We start from the raw sequence: 26732 nt of genomic DNA on the forward strand, positions 1-26732 counted from the left end.
GTGACATTAAGAAAAGCATGCAGCAACAGTTACCTTACAGATAAACCAAGGAGAAAGGTAAACAGTACTTGCAGGTATGGCTGTTAAAGTGTCATTTAACTGATTCTTTTATTGAGCAAAAATATGAGTCTCCTGTTTAAATGGTACTTATGCATAGCTCCAGATGTTATCTAAAATTTGACATGAGATTATCTGTGTAATAGCAAGAACAATTACTTGCACGTGAAATGCTATTAAACCTTTCCAAAGTTGCATGCTTGCAACACTAAGAGTCCTTCATTTGTGCTATCCAGATTCTCCACCTAATTCTCATACACACACAAAGCTGAAGGAGCTTCAATGTTGGAGTTGCTCCAGTATTTGAGTGCAGAACTACACACTGTACTAACATGTTTTATTTTTGACATATCCACAAATTTCAGTTACTTCTTGGCAGATTACCTCATGGATCTGTACATATATAGACATTTTTAAAAAATTTAGATTCAATTAGCATGTATGTGTCTTTTTTTTTTAAACATAATTTATGATACCACCAACATGATTATTTTGTCAGAGAATAAAAATAATGTGATTTTGTGAAAGATATAATCTCATATTCACCCAACCTCTGTGCTGTAGTTAATAAATCTAATGTAAATAAGGAAGTTGAAGGTGCTAAAAATATATTTTTACATTACTAAAACACACAAGCTGTCAAAAGGGCTGCAAGCAAGTTGTTATGTCCTACCTATCCTGTGCATCCTGTGGTCTAAAAGAGCATTTCCACAATTTCTTAATTTACACACTGTATCTCTAAGTCATCTAATGTAGATGCATTTTATCATTTTGCATTGAAATATTAATCTAGTGTTAAAAATATTTAGTTGCCAAACAAAGCAGTGGACTTCTATCAGGACAATGGCTGGTCTTAACTCATGTTTTGATCTTTTTACTACAATGAGCAGTAGATTAAATCTTCTGATTCAAGAGGGACATGAATGTACATGATTTATTTTCCTGGTAACAGAAGCCAAAAAATGGCTAAAAGTCCTAAATTCAATAGGGAAAACTTCAGGAAGTTTGTACGTCTTGGAAGACCTCAACACATTCTGAGTGGTTTAAAATAGATAATGCCCATTAAATGGACTACAATTAATGTCCTTTGCCCTCACACTTGAAATGCATTATTGAATCCCAATGATTTCCATTAGTAAAGAGCATAAAAATAAAAATAAACCCTTGATCTCTTACTGAAGTCAATGGAACACAGGGGCATTCACTGTCTAAAATGAGTTTTCTTTTAATAAGTTCACTACAGTACTGATTTCCAATTTATGATATGGAAACTCCTGGGAATACATGGATTATTTCTAAAAAGTTCATAATAACTTAAGAAAAACAGAAGCCTTGTCAAAAGGCTTCAATTTGTTTGTCCTTCATCTCTCCACATTTAGAAAAAATTTAAAGGTTTGTAAATTGATTGTAAAATGACTAAAACCCACTAATATAAATAAGTTTCTCCTTAATCACAGCATACCATCATTGGGTACGGCTCTGAGAAATACAGATTGCTGTCAGGATAGAGAAGTGGAGCCCTGTAAATCCTAAAATGATTTACAGCTTTGTGGCTGTTTACCAAAAAGGCGCCAATCATTACCTGATTATATATCTGCCAACGGCAGCTAAAGCAAGCAAGCCCTCCCACTTCAGAGCACTCTCAACTCAGGCTGGATGGAAAATACTTTTGTAATAAGCCAGACTGAATGGCATAAGTAATTGCTCTCCACGGGCAAAGACCTATGTCTCAATTTCTTGCAGAGTTCACACTTACTCTCAGACAACACTGGATGGTGAACAATTAAACATAGTTAAAGGCAAAATAGGGATGGAAATGTTCAGCAACAAAGCTCCAAAGGCAGAACAAACTAATCATTCATCTGACTTAAAACTTGACCTGGTATCTTCCTCAGGATTTTGCGTTTCAGGCAGCTAGATAGACTACAGAGAATTCTAGTTTTCTTACAGTCCTTCTGCTACAGACTAGTACAGAATTGATCCATAAGACATTACCCAGCAAGTGGTTTTGGGTTTAATTCATTAAACATTACATATGCTGTTACAGAGAAAGAGTCCTGCTGATACAGCTTCCAAGCCTACACCTTGAAATATGGAGGACCCAAATATACTGCTAGGGACTTCTTGCTTCTCCCTGTCCCACTAATGAACTTTTACAAAATTGCTTTAAACCAATCGATTAAAGTAAATCTCTGGAGACAGCTGGAAAGATTTTCACTGCATTGAATTCAGGGAAGATATACAATAGGCAATGTACTGGTTTGGGCAGCTTGTCTGCTTCTTCCCTGCTAATGTACGGGTTCAATTTCTCCCACCTGTTTGGAACTTCTGAAAACAATGATAAACTTAATGAGCCTTACAGATAAAATATTTCCTAATAATATGTCTGCAACATAGTTCATTTTATTCTTTATCATACATATATATCAAACCACACACAATAATGAAAAACAGGAGACAGATTTACGTTTCCAGCTGCTGCATATTGACTTCACTTTCTGTATTAAAAATGTATTATAGAAAAAGAACTCCAGATATATGTTTTTCTTTGGGTTTTTAACAATAAATTAATGAATGAAATAAAACCTATCACGTACGGAAAATAGACTTAATTTATGTGGATCCATTTTTCTTTTTAATTCATTTTGGGATACACACAGGTATTTCAGTAATAAGTGTACAGAAAAGATAATTTGAAGGAAGAGGTATTACGGTGCAAAAGCATAAAAAGCAGTTATTGTAAAAGACAGCTGGAGTGTCACTTCCTGAATTCCCCATGTGCTGCCATTACACAAACTGCAACAGAATGATAATCCACAATGAATTATAAGGAGAAATCCCATTTGTCCCACAAGTAAAGAACAGAGCAGATACCTCATAACAGATGATCTGTCAAGATCTTCCCTTACTTGTGAGAAATATATGTTTCATTACAGAATTTTTTAAAATGTTTTTCCTGACATATCACTCTCCAGGGAGACTGCTGCACAGCAGCCCACACATTATTTTAGTGGTTATTCATTCTAATTCATCCTTAAAAGTTTTTTAAAAATGTGGACTATTAGGAAGAAATATGCCCCCAAACAGCTTCATTCCACCAAATGTCTGGCAAGGGCAATGGAGAACTGAAAATGAGTGTAGGGCATTTCTCAAATAATTTAAAATAAGTATTTCTGTAACTCAAATCACACAAAACCTTGCCTACCCAGCCTCCAGGATCTACTTGAAAAATGAAACACTTTTCAAGCCAGCTGTTGTTACAATATGCAATGTCAACTGTCATTCTGTTATTAGAAAATATTTCAATAGTCAGGATAAAACAGTTCCTGAAAAAAACTAAATTATACGGAACTGCATATGCAACATGACAACTGGTCAGTGATGCAGCAGCAGGATCATCTTAGGATGAATGTGAAGCTTTTGCTTGCTTTAACTCAGTGCTGCAGTGGTTTCCATTAAAAATTAAATATTTGCCAAGGGCTAATTCACTGTGACCCTCAGACTAGAAAATAACTGCAATATCTCAAATGAGAGGGGGAGATAATAATTGCAAATACAGATTCTTTAAATTATTCCCTTTCCTCATTTAAAATTTATAAGACCAGAAAATATTGGAAGGGTCATATATAAAAGTACAGTTTGAAAGGCTGGAATGTGGAGAATAGGGTGAGATCTTCAGGATACAATTTGTAGCTCTGTTGATTGTTGTTTTTGGCAACACACTTTCCATCCTAGATTTTCATGCTTCTAATTAAGGATAGTAAAAATAATGCATCTTTGTAAGCACTTTAAGATCTACAAATGTAAAGTGTTGAGTGGAATTACTATTTTTATCATGAATCCAAACCCAAGAAGCAACTTTTTCAAAAAATACTTCATAGTTGCTAGGTGACAATAGTGTAGACTCCTACAATGTCATTTACGAAATGCAATGTCTTACAAGCAAAGAAATGAGAAGTTAAGGACATCATAAATCTTGCTCTGCCTACTTAATAAGCAAGAATATTATGTACAGAAATGCGTATTTCACTGTGTAACAGTCTTAAGTTTGATCTGTGAATTTGTTTTTAAATGTGTGACTCTATGATGTCTGATTTTCCCGATTGACCCTAAGTTTCTTCACTGATAACATCAAATTTTCCATTGCTATTTCTAGATAACCAGATTAAGATGTACTTTAGCAAAATGAGTAATTTGACCTATTCAGTTCTAAATGCCTCTGGATTTGTTTTTAAGCTACATGCAGAGAGTTACACACACTGTCTACTTTAGGCCAGACCAGATAACTAATGGTGGTCCTAATGGAGGTCCTTGTCTAAATTTAATTAGCTATAGAGGAAACTTATATTTCTACCATAGGTTCTTTGAGTTGTAGCTAAATTAGATGCCTATAATGCCCTGATTTGGATAGTGAAGATACATCATTAGTTTTACCTAAATATATCACCCTTTACTAGTGCTGTGTCCTCTTTATATGTGGACATTACAGATGGAAAAAAATGCATCCATTAAGCTCTGAGTTAAGATCCTAGCATTGCATTAGACTCTTCTTTGTATTTACAAACCCTAATAAACACACATTTTATTTTAAGCAAGTCTATAAATGTTTGGAGGACAAGGACCTTCAGGCTCATTTAATGAACAGTGCAAGAATGAACAGTGCAAGATTTATGAGTACAGTAGATCTGTCAGTTCATTGGTTTTTCAGTGTTCAGAATCTGCAAAATATCTGGCATGCGAGGATGTTCTTGTTACTTAACAACATTAGATGTTTTTTTTAAACAGAAAATTGAAATAATTCAGTTTGTTGATAACTGAGTATTTAGATTGTTAAGGAATTAAGAAGGAAGAGTCATTGATAGTTACATTAAAGAAATTGCAGAGAGGTCCAAGCTATGAAACAACATTTTTAATCTTCTAGTCACTTTGAGGAAAGATTTTATCATTGAAAATGCATCACCTGCAAGTAATAGATCACCCCAAGTGTTTGTGAGCAGTGGTAAATGATTTCACTGATGGAAACCCACTGTATGCAAGCAGCTCTTCATACTTCAATCATTGCTTTGGTCACTGAAAGCATTTGTGGATGACAGCGTGCCACTAGAGAATATATTCACCATCGGCTTTTTCTCCTCTGTCAGTTTCAATCACTGAGAATTATGTCCAGTTTTCAAATAATGGAATTAAAAACCCCCATTTTACTATGCCTGTCCTTGAAAACTGTCTGTTGCAAGAGCTAATGTGAAAATCTATCTAATCAATGTAAACTGCCTTCAGCAGATATAAAGCATTTACCAGTATGTTACTGTAACCTAGGTCTGAAGATGGAAGAAAAAAAAGCCAGTAAAGATTGTTGCAAATAGAATACATTGAAGTTATCGCCAAACCTCCCTCATTCTATTTGGAATTTTCTGAAAAAATTAGGCTGATAGTTTACATAAGGTTTTCTGAGTGCGAGATAAATGGTGCAAATCAGTCTTAAAGCAGATATACAGTTATAGTCTGACACACAGCAACTCTCTAATATTGTTCCTGATGCTCCTTTATGTGGTTGTGCCTCCTTGAACTCATGTTAAAAAAAAAAAAAAAGAAACATCCATTCATAAAGGCTTGCATAGCCAGAGGTGGGAAACAGAGTCTTTTCCTTCTTGGGTATCTATATTACACACAAGAAGCATACAAAAGCAAAAGTCCTTCTGGTCTTTTGAGACACTGAACATCATAGTCACTGCCTACATTAAATGTTGAAATGGAAGGGGAACTGTTACCTCCTCCACTGACTAACTGCAGCATAACTAACCATTCAGATTTCAAAAAAAGGGACTAAAACCACATGGTAAGACAAAATCTGGTACTAATTCTGTCATTGTATTGGCGTGGTCATTTTTCAGTGGCAACATGCTTTAAGTTACTATATTTTCTAATACATTTGTATTTTTAAAGTCACAGGCTTTGGTACTCCCTGGACAGCTGGCCAGTCTAGTCAAGCTACAGCTGCATAATGAAAACATATTAAAATGATTGAACTGCTTTGATGTGGTATCTTTAATGGCATGGATACTTGTAGCAGTTAGCATGAGATAGCTCTAGTTGACAATAGCTTAGCAAACGCATATGAAATTTAGTTAACACTACAGGATAACAGATTAGCTCAGTTATAAGAACAGAGAAGTAACTTAAGTGAAAGTGACTTGTCAGTCACCGTGAGAGCTGTGAAGGTGTTGCACACCTTCAGGAATAGCAGATTGTGAGTGCCAGCCATGGTGAAAGCTAGTTTTTAGGCACCAAGTGCATTTGGACAAGATAATCAAGAATTAGGTACTCTTTTCTACCCAGTCCTGTATCTGACGGTCTCCTGGGTTGCTCAGGGAGAGGACCCAGAGGACAAGGGAGGAGGCCCCCCTGAGAGGCACTGAGGGAGAACACATGGCATGGCTGGATCCACCATGCAGACCCACCCAACTTCTCTCCTGGACCACGTCTTCTCTCCTGCAGAACAGGGAAGTTGTGCAATTTGTAAAATTGCCTGTATCTGTGACTGAAATATTTTGGTAGCTGAGTACATTTAGTCTCCAATGACCAATTGTCATTTGGTCTTAAACCATGACAATAATGCAAAAGGGAGTGTCATGGAGTACTTCTATAATAACTAACAATTACTTTCCATTTTTTTTAAACCAACCTATATATGAGATTTGTTGATGCCATTTCTCATCTGGGTATCTAACACTGCCACACCTGAAGTTCACTTTTAAGATTCAACGGCAGGAATAGAAATCTTTATAGAATCTGCAGAAAGCTTTAAAAATTTGATAGATAACCTAGTTTCCATGGGCTTTCAGAGCCATTTACATTTTACCTACTTAAGTTTTAAAAACTCCATTACTTTCATTCCTTTAAAATTCTTTAAGACTGCCATATAAGGAAAGATTTTAGAAATATGGTGAGATGTGAATTAGTAAGAGGACTGCAATAGAACATACAATTAAAATTCTAATTTAGAAACTTATTCCCTAGCATACTAGAGAGCAATAACTTGACCTCATTAATCTTCCAGATTTATCTCCAGCAGAAAAATATAGTATGTTGATGGGATTTTATGATTCTTTTTTTATAGAAGGGACCCTCTGGGTACAATATGCACACTTGCACTGTAACTAATGTGCAGGTTATATTATTTTTAACTTGTGTGTAAAAAAAATTAAAGTTGGTCTCAAGCAGTACTTATTTCCTCTCATGAAAATAGATTTCCTGCTTTTGGGGGATTTATCGAATAGTTTTCATGTACAGCACATGGGATTTTCATATCTCCCCACTCCTCCCTGTTTTGGGTTTGTGTGGCAGGTTTTTGGTAGCGGGGGAGGGGCCGCAGGGGTGGCTCCTGTGAGAAGCTGCTCGAAGCTTCCCCGGCTCCAAGTCGGACCCGACTCTGGCCACGGCCAAGCCCATCAGCGACGGTGGTAGCACCTCTGGGAGAACAGATTTAAGAAGGGGAACCTGCAGTGAGTGGGGGGAGTGGGATGTGAGAGGAACCCCTCTGCAGACACCGAGGCCAGTGAAGAAGGTGGGGGACGAGGGGCGCTGGAGGAGGGTTTGCCCCTGCAGCCTGTGGTGAGACGGCAGGCTGTCCCCCTGCAGCCCATGGAGGGGAGCGGGGGAGCAGATGCCCACCTGCAGCCTGGGGAGGAGCCCACGCCAGAGCAGGGGGATGCACCCCAAGATGGCCGTGACTCCATGGGAAAGCCTGCGCTGGAGCAGTCTGTGCCTGAAGGACTGCAGCCCATAGAAGGGACTCACACTAGAGCAGTTAATGAAGAACTGCAGCCCACGGAAAGGACTCACATTGGAGAGGTTCGTGAAGGACTGTCTCCTGTGGAGCAGGGGCCGAGTGCGGAGTCCTCCTCCCCCTGAGGAGGAAGGAGCGGCAGAGACCAGGTGTGGGGAGCTGACCCCAACCCCCATCCCCTGTTCCCCTGCACTGCCGGGGGGAGGAGGTGGAGAGAACCGGGAGTGGGGTTGAGCCCAGGAAGAAGGGGGGGCTGAGGGGGAAGGTGTTTTAAGATTTGGTTTTACTTCTCAATATCCTGTTTTGATTTGATTGGTAACAAGTTAAATTGATTTTGGTTTTTTTTTCCCTGAGTCAAGTCTGAGTTTTGCCTGTGACCATAAGTGGTGAGTGATCCCTCCCTGTCCTTGTGTAAACCCGTGAGCTTTTCTTTAAATTTTCTCCTCATCCCACTGGGGCTGCAGTGGGAGGAGTGAGCAAGTGGTTTCATGGTGCTTTGTTACCAGCTGGGCTTAAACCATGACACTCTTCCACTTTTTTTTTAACACAATATGTAATTAAAAGTTTTGTTCACAACTATCACACCTCATACATTTTCAAGAAGACAGTGAACTTGAGCAACACTCATGACTGTAATGTCTGTAAACATAAAGTGAATGAACACAGGCTACGCTGAACACCAACTACTTCTGTGCTTTGATAGGAAACCTTTTCTGGGGAAATAGAGAAAGACATTGATCACCACACAGGCACTACCCACCCTTTTGTGAACAAAATTATCAGCTTCATTATTCGGTAACGCTGCTATCTCCTTGCTTCCTCCCTAAGTTGTTCCAAAGGATGTAATTACATGTGTTAATTGCACACTACACCAGTAAAAGATGGTGCAGAGTTATTTATTTCTTACTGAGAATTCCTACTTATCAAGACACAGGTATTTACACAAAAGGGGCAGGACTCAAGGTTACATAGTGCACTGAATGTGTAGATAAGGTTTTAAGATAAATTCTGAGTTAAATTTTTATACCATCTTTGGAAGGGTAACATGTAAATACCTCAAATGACTTGGAGAGAAGGAAAATACTCAGCCTGATCACTATGACATGGTTTGAATGAGGCCAAAAAGGAGAGGTATCTTAAGATATTGAGTGAAGGCAGAGACATTAACTCTGAGCTAATGCAGGTATCCAAGATACCATTACAGCCATCTAACTATGACTTAATTCAGGGAAGTTAACAACACTGTTATTGTTATTGTTATTATTAATGGTGATGATGATGATAATAACGTGCCTCTTTTGCTCCCACCTTGGAAAACTTACCTCACTTTCCTGTATTAGAGGACAAGGTATCCAAAGTAGCTATTGGCTGCCAAATTATCAGAGTAATCACTCCTTTTTCCAGTGTCACTGTGGTAACTTCTGGTGCTCTTTTGTTGCAGTTGTTTTACAAGTAGCCAGAATGACAGACCCCTAGAACTTCCAGACTAAGTTGCAATATTGCTGTTAATGGTGCCACAGGCTTTGATTCTTTTGCATCACAGATCTGCACTACTTGCTAAAACTCCTTGAGACTTCCTGTTGAGTAAGCTTTGCAGAAGAGAAGATATGACATCCTGTTTTACCTAGCAGCAGTTTCCTCCAACTCCTCTTTCCTCCTTGGCTGCAACTCTGCTTCTCACTTCCTTTCCCTCTGTTTGAAGTTACTTACATTTATATAAGGATGTCTGTATGCCTGTGCATTGCTACTCTATTAGAATTTGGAAAACAGTAGGTTTGTCTCTTGGTTTTTGTTTCCAATTTTTAATCAAGAAACTCTTTTTCAAGTGCTTTTCTGCCAAGCAAAACATTCCTTCCACAATACTACTTAGAACTCAGAAGTACATCACTCCTAGATTTTCTCTGTTGCACTCAGAACATTAGCAGGCAGATGGATTCCACAAAGTGTTTTTAGGTACCTTAGAGCTTTGAGAATATTATTTGGGATTTTTTTGTGCACTTTAAATTTTAATTCAAAAAACTAATAGAAGATTTAAATATTTCTTCTGAGTCTAGCCCATTTTTCCTCCTAAAGATTAGCACTATGATATTTGATTTACTTTACAAATAATAAAAGCTTGCCTCAGGGAATGGTTTCAAAGAGCTAATGAAATGTTACTAAAGCAGAGCATAAAGATACAATGTGCTATGAAAAAAGTAGGCAAGAACCACAGATTTTTTTTCTTGCTATAGTAAAGAAGAGTTTGCAATTGGTTGTAAATATAACAAGAAAGAAAAAAAAGAAAAAAGAAATTAAAATGAAAAATACAGAGAGAGGGAGAAAGAGAAAGAGAGAGAGGGGAGAAGAAGAAAAGACAAACATTTTTTTCAGTCATCAGAAGAAAAATAATAGTGTGCATTTAACTGTAGTAGTAAGCTTTGTGTTGTAGTCATAACTTTCTGTTCACTCATGTTTTATGTAGTGATTGATGAGACCTACTCCACTCATTGCCTACATATGCTATGTAATGCACAAAACAAGGCTTAGGAAGTCCAAGAAACTCTTTCTGAAGTAAGTGGGAAATACTTACTCTCCATGGCAAAATACTTACTTGCCATGACTTGATTGACACTGTAGGCCAGGACACTACTCTTTGAGCAACTATATTATTTGAAGAGGTACTATTTATTTAATACTGGTGCACTTCTGTCATCTGCTTGCTGAAGATTATTTCTAATGAAAGTTGATCAACATTAAACTGGTGGACGCATATACTGATAAGAAAAGTGACTTCTGACACATTTCTACCTAATTGAGTAATATTTCTGCCTGATTTTATCTGAATAAATAATTGTAATTGTAATTGAGACAGTATGCTGAGGTCAGAATTCACGTGAACTGCCTGGCTTTTTAAATTATCAGCTGACCTAAGCATAGAAAACTGGATAACATCTTCAAATCCCATGTAAAGACAAGCTGTTTCTGATTTAGAACCACACAATTTGGAAAAACCTTGAATGTAATAAAGTTCCCTGAAGCAACAGAAAACAGCATGTGGAGAAATGAAACAAAAGCAAACAAATGTTGAATTTGAAAAGTGAATAAAACCCCTCCTATCTTCATCCAAGTTGTAATGTACACACAGCTGATCTAACCTTTCAGAAGTGATAAAGCACCCCTCAGATTTTGCTCACTAAGTGAGCCTCAAGGGTTTTCATGAGTGTATCTAGGCTACTCTAGTTAATATAGCTTGGATAGAAGATAAGAAAGAAACAAAGCTCACATAATAAGATTTTAATTTTGCTACAGGGCGACACTGACATCATATTAAACTACAAGATAAAAGCCAGAGTACACTGGAATGCACAGATGGGACACAAATATTTTCCACACTGTTATTTTTTCCAGTGGATAAGATAGTACTTCTCAAGGGAAGTAAGAGTAGTAGGGTAGGCTAAAACAGATAAGGGTCTACTTGCAGTGTCGTTTCATAAAAAGGATAGCACTTCATTGTGATGGTTCATTACATTTTTTGATCTTCACAGGAAACTTTGGTGCCTCAATGTCTGCTTTGATTGTTTGCAAATACACTATTTGCTAGCATATATAAAGACAATTATTCATTCCTCTAGGCTTGACTTTTAGCCCAGTATTTTCCTTGTTCTAGAGAAAAAGATCTCCTTCTATCTAAAGCTATGTGTCTACTTCCCACTTTTCCTGTCTGGCATCCAGTCCCTGTGCCTATCGTTTGCTACGCTGTTCTGCTCAGGGGACAGCAGTAAAGGGTCACAGTAGAGCTGCTGAGCGCTTCCAGTGATGGGAACTCCTGCTACTTCACTATTCAAAACTCCTGGCTCCGGCTTTTTAAAGTTATGTTTCCTTTTCCCAGACAAGCCTCTCCAGGGTCTCACTCAATAATTGCTTCCTCCCAATCATCTTCCCTTTGGACAACTACACACTTACTGGAAAGGAGTGGGTGGGTAAGAACTTTGAAAAAAAATGGTGTTGGTCCTAGATGATTCCACACCTCTCTGAGAAACTCTTGAAAGAATAATACAGAGTATGTAAGAGCATATAAAGATAATCAGCATAAACATGGTAGTGGTAGTAATGGGACTGATATAATGATAAGTGCTGCTGTTGCCCAATCATTTTTAGCATGCTCACTGTATACTGACAGACAGCGGTGCTTCAATACAGCCCCAAGACTACTTGTTAGAACAAAGTGTCTGGTTAGGTGCACTAATGAATAGCAGCAGCTCACCAACCTGAATTGTCCTATTTGATGTCTGAAATGTATACACAGCACTTTCTAATTCCAAGAGAGGTATCCCTCCAGCAATTTATCAACCAGGCTTAAAACCAGACAGTTTATTAAAATATAAAACACATGGGATCACAGGCTACTCAAATGACCCAGACTCAGCTAATGGATAAGGTGAAGTGGAAGTACTCTGGGTTACAATGAGGGAGGGGCAAAATGGGTTGCTGTCCCTAAACACTGTCACTTGAGGACCACTTCTGCATCATTAATCTAACATCATGTATGTGGTACTAGTATTTTGTCAACAGAAAGGTACAAACACACTGTACACAACTAACAGTTTCACTATGGCATGTATCCACAGGAGCTTGTCAATGGACATTTGGATTGTCCAACTCTATTTCCATGTAATCAACTAGTTTATTCCTGATGCCTAAGAATGAAACTTTCGAAGAGCTTTGAGAAGTCTTCTAAGCTTGTATTGACCTTATGCCATATAATGGAGATCTCTGAATGTCCCAGTGCAAATGTCTCTTCTTCCTTCTTAATTATCATTCACACAGCATACATTCAGAGAATATGCTCTGCAAGTGAAATTACTGGACTAACTAACAGAAAAAAATCAATCATCTCCAGCAATAATGATGGAGGTGGCAATTTGAGTGCCATCAGTTACTTACTGGGCAGCTGTGCAACAAGGATGTCTCTTCTGCTCTAGTTTGATAGTGTTTTACACTTGCTATGTACAAGTAACAGCACAATTTAGTAAAATAATGAACCAAACATGGTGTTTGCAGAAAACAGACTCCGGCAAAAAAAGGGAAGAGAAGTGCCATTGTTTGACAGGACTGTCTTTTTTCTAAAGGACAATATGGTGAGGACATGAAGGTGAGTTCTTCATGGAGTAAGGGCGCTAACCGAAAAGTTATGAAGTCCATGTAACACAAATGGAGTATGAAATAAGAAACTTAACAAACAAATAAAGGGTTAGTCACAGAGAAGAAAAATAGTGCAAAATATTGTTCACATTCACAGCTTTAAGAACAGAAAAGGAGTAATCACAGTTCTGCACTTGGATCACACCCATGACATTATTCTGTGGATTTTTTCCTGATGTGCAGGACCCTTGTGAACATGTCACCTAGCTGCTCTTTTGTTCAGACACTGATCCTGCTGAGTATCAAAACAATTCTTCAGTAATGAAGATTGAGGTTTAACGTCTTAATGTATAATTTTTTTTTTTTGCAATCTGCTTCTTCAGTTTCTTTTTTGCATAAACTGAGGAAAATACAGCAATTTATCAGCTCTCCATGGACATTTCACTATTTATATACATTGCAGCTCTATATTTTTATTCTACATTTCCTTTCACTAGAACACTACACTCAAGCTAGATTAATTGAGGCAAGCCAACATTATAAAAGCTCTGTTGAATAGCAGCAGATGCCTTTATTCTCTGCATTCCTCCATAAAACAAAACTTTAAAATTTGAGTCTCTATATAAATATTTCCCTTACAAGACAATACAAAGATTCCAGGCATCTGTCTCTCATTAAGCCAATTACTAGTTGTTTAAAATAATCCAATAAAGTCTATATTTATCAGATTTCTTAATAAAAGTATTATTAGACTCTATGTGACAAGTTCTGCCAAGGGAACCAGATAAAATGATGAAGAGTGAGCTAGATGGACAAGAGTGACTTGGCACTGAAGCGTTCCAGTCCTGACATTTGGTGGAAGTTCCAATTTTGAGACAAACACCCATTTAAACAACAGGGGAAGATTTATTGCTATGAGATTCAGAGATGTCAGCTCAGTAGGGACTAGACTTTCAGCTGGAGTATGAGAGAGGACATATACTAGGGAGTATACAGCTGGAGTGTTAGGGAAGTCAATACTGGGTTGAATCCTGTTTAACAACTTCATTAATGACCTGGATGATGGGGCAGAGTGCACCCTCGCCAATCATAGAAATATTTAGGTTGGAAAAGACCCTTAAGATCAAGTCCGACCGTTAACGTGACGCTGCCATCTCCACCACTAAACTATGTCCCTAAGCCACATCTACACATCTTTTACATACCTTCAGGGGGTGACTCAATCACTTCCCTGGGCAGCCTGTTCCAATGCCTGACAATGCTTTCAGTGAAGAAATTTTTCCTAGTATCCAATCTAAGCTTTCCCTGGTGCAACTTGAGGCCGTTTCCTCTCATCCTACCACTTGTTACTTGAGAAAAGAGACTGACACCCACCTCACTACAACCTCCTTTCAGGTAGTTGTAGAGAATGATAAGGTCTCCCCTCAGCCTCCTTTTCTCCAGACTGAACAACCCCAGTTCCCTCAGCTGAAGAGAAGGAAATGTCTCCATTTCTTTTAATGCTGGATACAGGAGTCATTTGAATGCAGACTGTGGTACAGAAATTTTACCTGACAGCTCAATGATTAGGACACCTTCGTGATACTAGCGATTTGCTGGAAATGGGACAGTAGTCTTTAAAATGAGGTTTCAGCCCAAATTACATCAAAACTAGAAATGTCCTGGAATTACCTAACATAAGTGACAAAAAAAGATTTGTCCTCCAAAACAAAACAGGCTCTTGGGACACTGGGATGGTAAAAATAATCAAGTTAGTTGTCCTGGTATCATCTGGGATAGAGTTAGTTGTCTTCCCAGTAGCTGGTACAGTGCTATGTTTTGAGTTCAGTATGAGAAGAATGTTGATAACACACTGATGTTTTCAGGTGTTGCTAAGCCATGTTTAGTCTAAAATCAAGGATTCTTCAGCTTCTCATGCCCAGCCAGCAAGAAGGCTGGAGGGGCACAAGAAGGTGGCTGGGGACACAACCACGATAGCTGACCCAAACTGGCCAAAGGGATATTCCATACCATGTGACGTCATGCCCTGTATATAAACTGGGGGGAGTGGGGCTGGGAGGAATAGCCGCTCGGGGACTAACTGGGTGTCGATCGGCAGGTGGTGAGCAATTGCACTGCGCATCATTTGTACATTCCAATCCTTTTATTATTATTATTGTCATTTTAATATTGTTACTATTATCATTATTAGTTTCTTCCCTTCTGTTCTATTAAACCGTTCTTATCTCAACCCACGAATTTTAATTGTTGTCCCGATTTTCTCCCCCATCCCACTGGGTGAGGGGGGAGTGAGTGAGTGGCTGCGTGGTGCTTAGTTGCTGGCTGGGGTTAAACCATGACATTAGTAAAGGACAGTAAGATACTAAAAGACAGTAAAACTGACTCAGCCTCAGTGAACCTTAAACTCTAGATTTCTCCCACACTTACAGTATCCCACTGCTAACAACATTTAAGGTTGCAGGAGAAACCTTTTAGTAGCTCTAAGCTGCCTGGATTTAGTGCAAATCTGTCAATGTAACATGGTGGTCCCATGTCCCACTCTGGCTCCCTACCTAGCCCTAAGTTAACCTCTGTAAGCTGAATCTTTGTTCCTTAAGAATATATTTAAAAGTATATCTGAGACTGTTGTGGTTTAACCCCAGCCAGCAACTAAGCAGCACGCAGCTGCTCACTCACTCCCCCCTCACCCAGTGGGATGGGGGAGAAAATCGCGAAAAAAAAGTAAAACTCGTGGGCTGAGATAAGAACAGTTTAATAGAACAGAAGGGAAGAAACTAATAATGATAATAATAACAATAATAAAATTACAATAATAATAATAAAAGGATTGGAATATGTAAGTGATGCACAATGCAATTGCTCACCAGCCACTGACTGATGCCCAGGTAGTTCCCAAGCAGCTATTCCTCCCAGCCCCACTCCCCCAAGTTTATATACAGGGCATGACGTCACATGGTATGGAATATCCCTTTGGCCAGTTTGGGTCAGCTATCGTGGTTGTGTCCCCAGCCACCTTCTTGTGCCCCTCCAGCCTTCTTGCTGGCTGGGCATGAGAAGCTGAAGAATCCTTGATTTTAGACTAAACATGGCTTAGCAACACCTGAAAACATCAGTGTGTTATCAACATTCTTCTCATACTGAACCCAAAACATAGCACTATACCAGCTACTAGGAAGACAACTAACTCTATCCCAGCCAAAACCAGGACAGAGGCAATACCCCCAAAAAGTACGGTTTGCTTTTCTCATTATTAGATAGCTGAATTTGGAAGCTATCATTCTCAGTAACTTCACTGTAGTCGTAATAGCTGGCATCTAAACTTGCCATTATCAGTTAAAATACAAATATTTGATATGATACCAGATCAAACTTGAATTTTAGCATAAACCATGATAACTTTCCTCTTCTTCGTTAGAAGATGCTGAAATTTTTCTAGGCATGGGCAGAACTGTATGGTGAATGGAGTATTTAATTGTTTTACGCACATGCATTTTTTTAGCTTTTTAAAATGTGGTGTGTATTAGTGGCATTAAAAATACTACTTTCTATGGTGCATTTTTTTTCCTTTTTCTCCATCAAAATAGAGAGGAAAGCAACTTTTTTTTTTCTTTTTTATATTATTGCACTACTAAGCTTGAGCACTCCAACACACTGCTCCTCCATGCTAAAACATTCATATGGGTAGCACCATTCAAATCTTTCATGACACCAAAAAAATCATGTTACTATTAAACTTCTAGATTAGTCAGTCAGGTTTCCAGGGACTCTGGCACTTGCCACACAATCCCAGAGACACAGAATCACTACCCTAGTATAACTTCTTCCCACAGGTCTTTCCACACCATGGCCTCCCCAGTCAGCACATCTTCTCCACTGTTTTTCTGTGGGAAAAAGAAGAATGCTGCTAGCTGAAAGGAGTAAAGCAGGAATGTAGTCCACCTCCTGTTCCTCACTTGTCCTGGTGTTAGGGAAGAGGACCTGTACCCACTGTCCTGCCTGCTGCCCTCGGGAGAAAGGAGGTGGCAATGGCAGAACCTGGGTGAGAGATGCAGGGTAGGTCTGGGCTGGCCCAAGTAGGGAAACAAAAATTGTAGCATACCTTACATATTGTTCAGCATCACCTCCACTGAAGGCAGAATCACTGTTCCGCACTATCTCTGTGCTTTCAAATACCCCTGCAATAGCTATGGGACTATGAATGTTTTCACCTTAACCTCCTGTGGCAGTAAGCAGGTGAGTAGTGGGGTCCCCACATCTAGGAGAGGATGTAGTGAAAGGTAAAGCTTTATCTGTGGGGAAGGTTCCTGGTATTAGAGGGAGCACTTCTGGGGAGAGTGCAAATATGGAATAAGCACAAGCAGACCTCTGTGTCAGTGTGTAGCTAGACAAAAGTTTAGTAGTTTCACTCGTTTCTTGGCCCTTGGAACACTGCTATTTTAAAAAGATCCAACCTGATCCCTTATAAGATACTTAAGGCAATTCCACTGGAGCACACTTAAACTAAAAGAAAACATACTCCTAGTTATGTCAACAGGAAAGACATTTGCTTCCCAACTAGGCTGTCCTTCTACCTCAGCAATGTTTAAAAATCAGTTGATGGCAGGATCATAGCGTTTTGAAAAAATGTCACCAAAAAATAACAAACACATAGTCTCAGTAACAAGAAATAAAAACCAATCCACAAAATAGTTAAACTTCATAGAACCCCTAAATGCTGCAGATAGCATGGCCTTTTTTAGCTTTCTTTGTGTGACAGATACATGTGCTTAGTAAATATCAGTAAAATAAAGACAAATGCTGTGCAAAGAACTGACAAATGGAGGGAAAATATGTCAATCTCTAACCAGATCTACAATTAAGCATATAAAAAGCATGATCAATTTATGTGATTTTCCTTGGATTCAAACGTTTTTGTATGTTCTAGCTACTGTCGGTTCTGAAGACCTGATTCACAATGTAACCATCAAAACGTAAAATTCAAGCTGGTGATGTTGTAAAAGAAGAGACAAGTAAAAAGTCAATAGTAAAACTGAAATGTGTATAAAACTACTAGGAAAGCAGCAGGACACCCAGTTTGCTTAGATTTGAAATGTTTTCCCCTGTGCAAAACCAAAGCAAATGCTTTGGTGTGGTTTGGAAGCTCAATCTGCTTAATTTCAAAATTCATGTAACTGTCCCCCTTTTGCTCTCCAAAAGGCAAAAAGTGGTTTACTGCCCACACTAGGAGTTTAATACCACTACTTCTATGTACTGTAAGTAACAGGACTCTCTTGGCCTAATTAATGTAAACAAGGTTATTTGCAGAATAAAGCACTGCTCAGAATAAAGGCTCAAGGATTAGGCTTTAGCATAGCAGCTACATGCATTTTAAATAAAAACATTTTACAACTGAATTTTTTTCTTTTTCCCTTTACAGCATCATCATCCCACATTTCACAGTCCAACAGCAAGACCAGGAGAACAGCTACTAAAGTAAAAGAACTAGAAAACAAGGAGGATGCTAGCTAACTTACTTAAAGAGCTCTTTGTGTTCTTTATGAACTGAAGTGATGTTAGTTCTATAAAATTGACTACCAGTATGTAAAAAAAAAATAAAAATTACCATTTCACATCATATTGTTTGCTTTGTATATACAGAAGCATTGATTTATTTTCTTCTTCTTTTATGTGTGTTAACAGCCATACTGGGTCAAACCAGAGGTCCATACAACCTATTATTTTTTCTATGAGAGTACTAGTAGCAGATGTTTACAAAAAAGTATGAAGAATAGAGCAAACAGAGTGAATCTGTCCCCAGCATACCCTCTTAGCTTCTAGCAATCAATGGCTTTCCTGAGCAAACTCTTCCTCAGCCAGAGACTGCACACAGCCATTGTGTTTAATAATGAGTTTGTCCAGCCCATTTTTGAACCCATTTATAATTTTGGCTTCACAGCATCTTGAGGCAATGAGCTCCACGATGTAATTATGTGCTGTGTGAAAAATATTTCCTTTTGTTCACTTTAAATCTGCTGCTTAATAGCTTTGTTGGGTGCTCCTGATTCCCTGTATTATAAGGAATAATGAATAATTGTTGTTACCATTGCAAAAGTAACACTGATCTCTGGCACAGCTCAGAATATCCTAAGGGGTATTACAGCAGCCAGGAATGAGTGATATTTCACTATTCTGGAAACAAGGTAGAGACTTGGTACTGGAGCTGATAAAGTGGGTCTGTGCCACTTTAAGGATTTCCTTACTCATAGAATCTTTACATAGGTTATTATGTCAACCTTACAGAAGCTGTATACAGCATTGTTACACAGAGCAGAAAAGCTGGAACTGAAGTATGAATGGGTGAATGAGCAAAACTACAAACTGAAAATGTGGAGTTTTACTGTAGCTATTTGTCCAACTTGACTAGAGACACCAATGACAAATAGAAACAGGTGCAGATAAAAATCAATGCTAAGTGAACAAAAGCTCAGCTGATATCACAGCCTAATGCAGAGGACAATGTTCTGAAATACTGTTCAAGCAAACAATACGCTAAAGCATTCTGGCAACGAATAACGGTTGACAGCACTTGGAAGAGCAATAGTGGTATCACAAAAGACTGAAGAACTGTTGTATGCAGTCTTTCTCAAGATTAAAAAGCATATGTCTCAACTTGACAGTCATGCTTAGATTCAGAGGATCTTGGAAGGACATGAAAATCTAAAAAGAGCTTTGCACTGCAAGCCCTTCCCCATCTAAGTTACCTCATTTCTTTCCTAACTATTCATGTGGGGTTGGAGGTGGCTGCTTGTCGTGGTTTAACCCCAGCCAGCAACTAAGCACCACGCAGCTGCTCACTCACTTCCCCCCCACCCAGTGGGATGGGGGAGAAAATCAGGAAAAGAAGTAAAACTCGTGGGTTGAGATAAGAACGGTTTAATAGAACAGAAAAGAAGAAACTAATAATGATAATGATAACACTAATAAAATGACAACAGTAGTAATAAAAGGATTGGAATGTACAAATGATGCGCAGGGCAATTGCTCACCACCCGCCGACCGACACCCAGCCAGTCCCCGAGCGGCCATTCCCCGACCCCCCTTCCCGGTTCCTAAACTAGATGGGACGTCCCATGGTATGGAATACACTGTTGGCCAGTTTGGGTCAGGTGCCCTGGCTGGGCATGAGAAGCTGAAAAATCCTTGACTATAGTCTAAACACTACTGAGCAACACCTGAAAACATCAGTGTGATCAACATTCTTCACATACTGAACTCAAAACATAGCACTGTAGCAGCTACTAGGAAGACAGTTAACTACATCCCAGCTGAAACCAGGACACTGCTTTTACTGTTCTTTCCTGAGTAGGGGACACAGGATCGGACTTAGCTTTTTAACATTTGTTATGTCATACTGGAATTTTGTTGCTTTGTCATCATTCTTGGTAAGGAAAAGCACGGAGATTGCTCACATGTAGGTATTTACTGTAAACAATCTGAATGGTAATATTTTCTCATGTCAAAACTCCAAGCTCTGTGATACAGCCAAGTATTTAAGTATCAAAGGCAAAGTGTTCCTGTTGCCTTCTCCCAGACGAAAACACACACTAAAACTTTATGCTTGAGGAACCAACACTGCACTGCATAGAAGCTTCCACTATCCCAGAGCAAGCACCAGGAGGCACTCTATTCAGAAGGGAATCCTGTTGCTGTTTGGGTAGGACAGAGACAAAAATCTACAGTTTCGCTGAAAAGAGCTTATACCCCCTTTATTGCAGGTTACCTTTGTTAGCAGAAGGCAGCCACAGCTATGTCTGTTTCTGAACAACCCCAGCCTGTACATCAAGGAAGGTCCTCACTTCTTTTGTCTCCCTTTGGTGTGTGGTGTAAGAGTGGAGATAGCCTGTCTCTTAGAGACTCAGACCTCTCTCTTGTAGATATAAAAGCTTCTTTCCTGTTATACATTAAGAGCAGTTATTATTGCACAGGCAAGCACCTTTAAGCTAGATGGGTAATAACTGATCTGAGCTGGTAGATGCATTTTAACCTTACATAAATGCATGCTATTTTTTCCACAGAGCAAAGCAGAGCATTGTCAGTCATGAATCTTTTTTAAGGTCTTAAGGGGAAGAAACTGCATGATTTTGGTGGACAGATATGCAAGCTTCATCACCATTACATGAACTTGTCTAAACTATTATGTGTCTGAGGACCCTGCTGTTGCTTCCATTTAAGTGAATGGTAAAATGTAAAACAGGAAAGAATGTATATTAAAAACAACTTTAAAACAGTCTCTTACATCCTTTTAAAACCAACTGGCCTTAAACACATGCTTAAGGTCTTCCCTGTCTTGGACTCCAAATCATGCTGTAAACCTAAACCTTTCAGCTCTCGTGTGTGAGTTTGTTGTGAGTGACTCCGGTCTACTGTTTCTGTCTTGTGAAGAAGTGTCAATATTATGAATCTTCATCAGTCCTGGACTGAGCTGCAAACCCAGTAACTCCAAGAATTTTACCTGGTTGACGCTGCCATCATGTCACTTCTGAAATACTGACTCTCACTGACAGTATCTTGCAAGTCCCCAAAGCCAGCCTGCTTTTCCTTCTGCCCACCTCCTGGGCTGCCTTGTTTCCACGCGTACTCCAGTCTTCCCATCAGCTTTGGCCTGGGGGCCAATTTTATCCCATGGTTGCCCTGCTCATCTTTGTCTCTGCCTGATCAAGATGCCCGCATCTTCTCGTGGCTGTTTGGCAGGCTATGTCCTCTTCACATCTCAGATGACTTGCTGAGGACCCAGGGTGACCTAACTGCTAATTAATAAGATGGATACAGAGCCAAGCAGTTTGAGAACAGCAGTAGCCCCACAAGAGTGTAGGCAGTGGCATCGCTGAGATCCCACGGGATGGATAACTGGGGGAGCAGCTATCACACTGAGACAGAGCCAATGGCAGGACACCAGGAGAGAAAGGAGGCTTGCCAACCCCCTTGTCTGCCCAACTACATCCCACCAGATTTTCAGTGAACTTAACATTTCCCACAGTATCTTTTGGGCCCATTAAATCAGTATGATGTAACAAAAAAATAATTCCTGCTAGAAAATGCTGATCATCCTTTCCATTGACAGAACAATTACTAAAGCACTATGGGAAACGTGTAAGAAGAAGTCTTGTATTCCAGTTAGAAAACTTCTTAAAAGATACATTGAGCCACAGGCTACATAAGAATACAGATTTTTATTTCCTGAAAAATTTATAATGGCTATTTTAACTTATTTAAAACAAATGCATTATAGAAAATAATGCATATTTTAGGTATGCTGTGAATAAACTGCTGCTAAATGAAGACTCCTAATAGCTAAATTATGCTAATTTGATTTGAAAAGTGTTCCGCTCACTTTACAAACAGCCAGTAATAATGCTCTGGTCATGAAACCAGCAATGGTCAAAAATGCCTAATTATTTGTAGTGAATAAATACAATCCATAGAAAACACATAGGGTATATATATAATTAATAAAGAATAGATTATAATTGCATTTAACATCATTTGCATAATTTAAAATGGACTAACTACATGACTGATTTTTTATGTCTTTTTAAAGGGCACTAATAAAATATGAAGGAGGTAGGGAGGCCTATATGAGTAGGAAGTAATGAATAATATCTTGAACATTAAAGCACAATATATTATTCCGTGCACATAAATTGGATGAATTCATTTTTGCAGGTGCAATGGGAAAAGTATGGTACATCAGCAGTTTTCAAAAGTAAATAATATGTTAACTGAAGAAGGGATTACAGATGCTGATCAAATATTCAATGTCTTAATTGAGTACTTAGTAAGTCAGTCTGGTGCAAATATGCAGCATATAGCCTGCAATGTTTCAAAAACTTTTCTTTCTTTCAAATCATACCTGTCACTAGCATTTAGAAAGTTTAACCTATCACTTTATCGCTGTGAGCATTAAAGCCATTCTTGCGGATTTCCCTCTGGAAACTGAAGTTATGAGTGAAATTAAGTTCAGTGGTCTCATTTAGTTTCCTACTGTGGTGTTCAACAGCCCATAATGATGCACAGATTGGCTAAATCTGAAACTAAACCCTAATTTCAAAAGGTACAGAGAGACCACAGATTTGTACTAGCAAAAGCACAATAGCAAGATCACTCAGCAAAAATGACTTGCCTAACAGACAATCAGAGTAAAATATATTCTGAGAAGTCTGCTTACTACAGTTTGACTGTTTCTCAACCTGTGGCTGCCAAACGGGAGGAAGACAAGACAGGCTGGAGAATAATGGTGCAACAGATTTCACATGCTAAAATAGTGGAGTGATGTGTGAGTGTTGGTTATTAAAAAAATAAGCATATAACTCTGTGTACATCCAAACACAAGGAAGCAGTAAGATGGAAAAGGTTCATTCTTGCCATTAAAATTATATAACCCCTGTGTTAATTACTTGGACTTATCAGATGTAGATACTGGATTTCCAAAGATCCTCTCAGTGCAAAGTTGACAACAATTAGTGAAACTTGGAAGCTACTTCTTTTATTGCTCCAATTTGACATTGCACATGCCCACAAATCTTTCTAGAATAAATTGAGAAAGATTTTGCAATTCCTTCAGAGAACAGAACCTAATGATGGAATCATAGGTCAGGAAAAAGGGGAGCAAAATTAAAACAAGCTTTGAAAGACTGCTGTGGCAGCTGGACCCAAGATGGGAAAAACTCCACAACTTTCTAAAGCAGACTGAAGGTTTATTGCTATGGGATAATGAAGGACAAGAGGCACAGCCACAAATCTGAATGCAACAGCTAAAATGATTCCATTTTAAATGCTTAAGTAGACTCACTCATTAAGGATCAGGAATAACATCAGAGTTGCTTATCGTGCTTTACATTACTTTTTGATTTTCAGTCCAGCTATGCTGAAATATGGAATGAATGTCTGCTAAATATCTGAACATGTAAAAGACTCCCAGGGCATCTTCAGGACCATAAGAATTGACAGGTTACAGCACATTTTTTATTGCTGATGATAGATTTTGTATTCATTCACGTGTTTGCCACCACATACACCAGGACCACCAGACTCAGTAGAAGCAGAAAATGATTAAAATAGCTGCGAGAGCTCCTACATAAGAACAACCTACATCAGTCTATCCATCCAACTGATCAGCTTAAGCATCTATATCTCACGACTTTTTAGTGGGCCAACACTTTTCTGAGGGGACCAATACTACCAGTCTCTGTTTTAATTGCTTAGAGGGATATGAAGGACATGAAAGATGCACTTAAAAGCTATCAGGCTTTCCTTAGGACACAGTCTAAACTTAACTTTACATACAAGACGTGAGTCTGGTAGACTCACATGGAGAAAAACATTGGGCTGAATTAGGCATCCTTGCTCTTGTTATGCATCCATGATGCCTGCGATCACATACAGTTCAGACTGTTCAGGCTACTAAGAAGAAAACAGGAGGTTCACAGCCAAGTAAATCACAGACTGATCAGTACCAAAAATAGCTATGTCACAGCATGAGCAAACAGCTGCCTACACCCCACTGAGAGTAATCCTAAGGATATTGGAAGTGTTCTAGTCTATACACCTCTGCAATTTTATTATTCAAACAGATAAAACCCCAAAGCCTTTCTAATGAAGCCACGACCTGCCTAAATCTATAATCTGTAGGAAGAATAAATTTTAATTAAACCTGCTTAAACAAAAACAAATTAGAAAGCTGTATCTCCCTATACATGCACTTTTATTTAAATTGGAGGAGAAGGCATTTAGGAAGAGTGGGAGAAGGAAACAGTGAGATTTAGAAAGTCCTGGGACACCTTGATCACTGGGCAGTTAGCCACACTGCAGCATAGGGCAGTGTCACGTGAATGGTATTAAGCACTGTGACAGCACTTCTCATACACTTGAAATCTGTTAAGAACAGAAATTCACAGCTATTAAGGATAGGTTCAGAATTGCATCAAACTGGCTGACACACCAACAGACATTCAGCAAACTAAGTGTCTCTCCTCTGAACTGAAAAAAACCCAAACAAACTCCTATTAACTGCCATCCAGCTAAAATTGTTGACAACTGATTCTTGCTGATCAACAACTAGAAGTCACCCATTCTGCTACAAAACTTACTAAAGAATTAAAGGGATATTGCATGCACTGGGAAGTTGTGTCACTAATAACATAGGCTATTTACTAGTAAATGTAGTTTCTGGTTTGGGATGACTTTATTTCAACAATTCGGTATTGATCTGGAGTACCTTAGGATTTGCAAAACAAAACATGCTTTGTGGACATGGCAGCTGCTCATTTTTACTATTGCTTTTGACCTCCCTGGATACAATCTCCCCAGTGCCGAGGTTTCCAGTGTCCAAGAGTCTAGGATAAACCCAAGCAGGAACAAGTTGCCTGGGATTCATGGAAGGCTGCTGCAGATTCCATGGCAATCTGAAGAAACTGTTTTTTTTCTGAACACAGTCCTCTGATAAAGGAGAAATACCTCTCTCATTCAAAGGACCTTTATATCACCATTAGTTCTGGTTATCCATTGTGCGTGGGAGAGAACACTTACATAATAATATATGCCTATAATCAGACCACTGCAACTTTCCAGTATTAAAGATTAAAGATTCAGCTGGGGATTCAGGTGATAGGTGATGGGGTTCTGAGCCCCATCTAAACAGATGAAACTTCACAAAAAATAATAGCAATGATCTCTACAGATTAATATTTCCAACAATTTTCCACACCATTTTCACAGGACAAATTCCTACTATTTTACTTCTGTTTCTGTTATGCTTTCAATCTCTAATGAGTTTTCTCATTATTACAGAAGTAGAAAGAAAGGCAAACAGTTACCTGCTCTCAGTTCTGGAGGATGCAGATATTGTCCTTTGTGTATTTACTGTGGACTAATACCCCCATTCCCACCCAATGTTCCAGCGTCTGTCTGCTTTCTTTGTAATTCATGTCTTGTGGGATAGAAAATAACCTGCATTTATTGTGGTATTGACTGTCTCAGCTGGTGCTGCAGAATATCAAATAAAATCAGAGAAAAGGGCATGATAAAAATGTACAGGCTGGAGGTGAGACAGGCCAGTTGCAGTCACAAGGAATACATGCAGAAAAAGCAGCACCAGCTAGGTCCTGCCAGTAGCTATATCAACATAAAATCAACAAAATACTTATTTTTCCTACTATTTTCAAGATTTCAGAACAGGGCCCCAGAAGCACAGGGCTTAGAAGTGTCATGTGGCAGCAAATTTGTCTTCCAGCTGGAACCAAAGAGAAAGAAAAGCTGCGACTGGAGGACTGGGTTGGAGTGACAGGATTCTAGTCTGTTATGCCTTTGCCTGACAGCAGAAAATGGATATCAGATTTCTGCCCTAGGTTAGGCATTTATCTAACAGTGTGCTGGAGAAAACAAAAACTTAAGTGGGCACCTTATGGGGTAAACTTCCTCCATGAAAAATTTCCTGCTTGCCTGCAATACTTTCTGACCCCCACAACAAGGAACTGTACTTCTGCTGGTTTTAGAGAGGTTTTTTCCTATTTTGTTTCTTAAAACCATTTTCTATTTACCCCAGATATTTCACTAGCCAGTAGTACACTGTGTGAAAAACTTTGTTTTTATAGACTATCAGCACACCTACTTGCATATCTTGGGAAGTTCCATTTCAATTAATATATTGCTATGAAGATAGGATTTCTTTCACACCCCCAATTATTCTCAACACTCGCCTCCAAATCCTCTTCAAATTATCGATATTTTTACG

General features: G+C 38.8%; 1 protein-coding gene across 12 annotated transcripts in view; it reads right to left on the minus strand.

Annotated features, from left to right (window-relative positions):
• PTPRM (protein tyrosine phosphatase receptor type M) overlaps window positions 1-26732 on the minus strand; it is a 500309-nt gene that overhangs the window by 61997 nt on the left and 411580 nt on the right. The window lies entirely within an intron of this gene.

This window comes from Haliaeetus albicilla, chromosome 3 (genome assembly GCF_947461875.1).
Source record: "Haliaeetus albicilla chromosome 3, bHalAlb1.1, whole genome shotgun sequence".
NCBI classification, from domain to species: Eukaryota; Metazoa; Chordata; class Aves; order Accipitriformes; family Accipitridae; genus Haliaeetus; species Haliaeetus albicilla.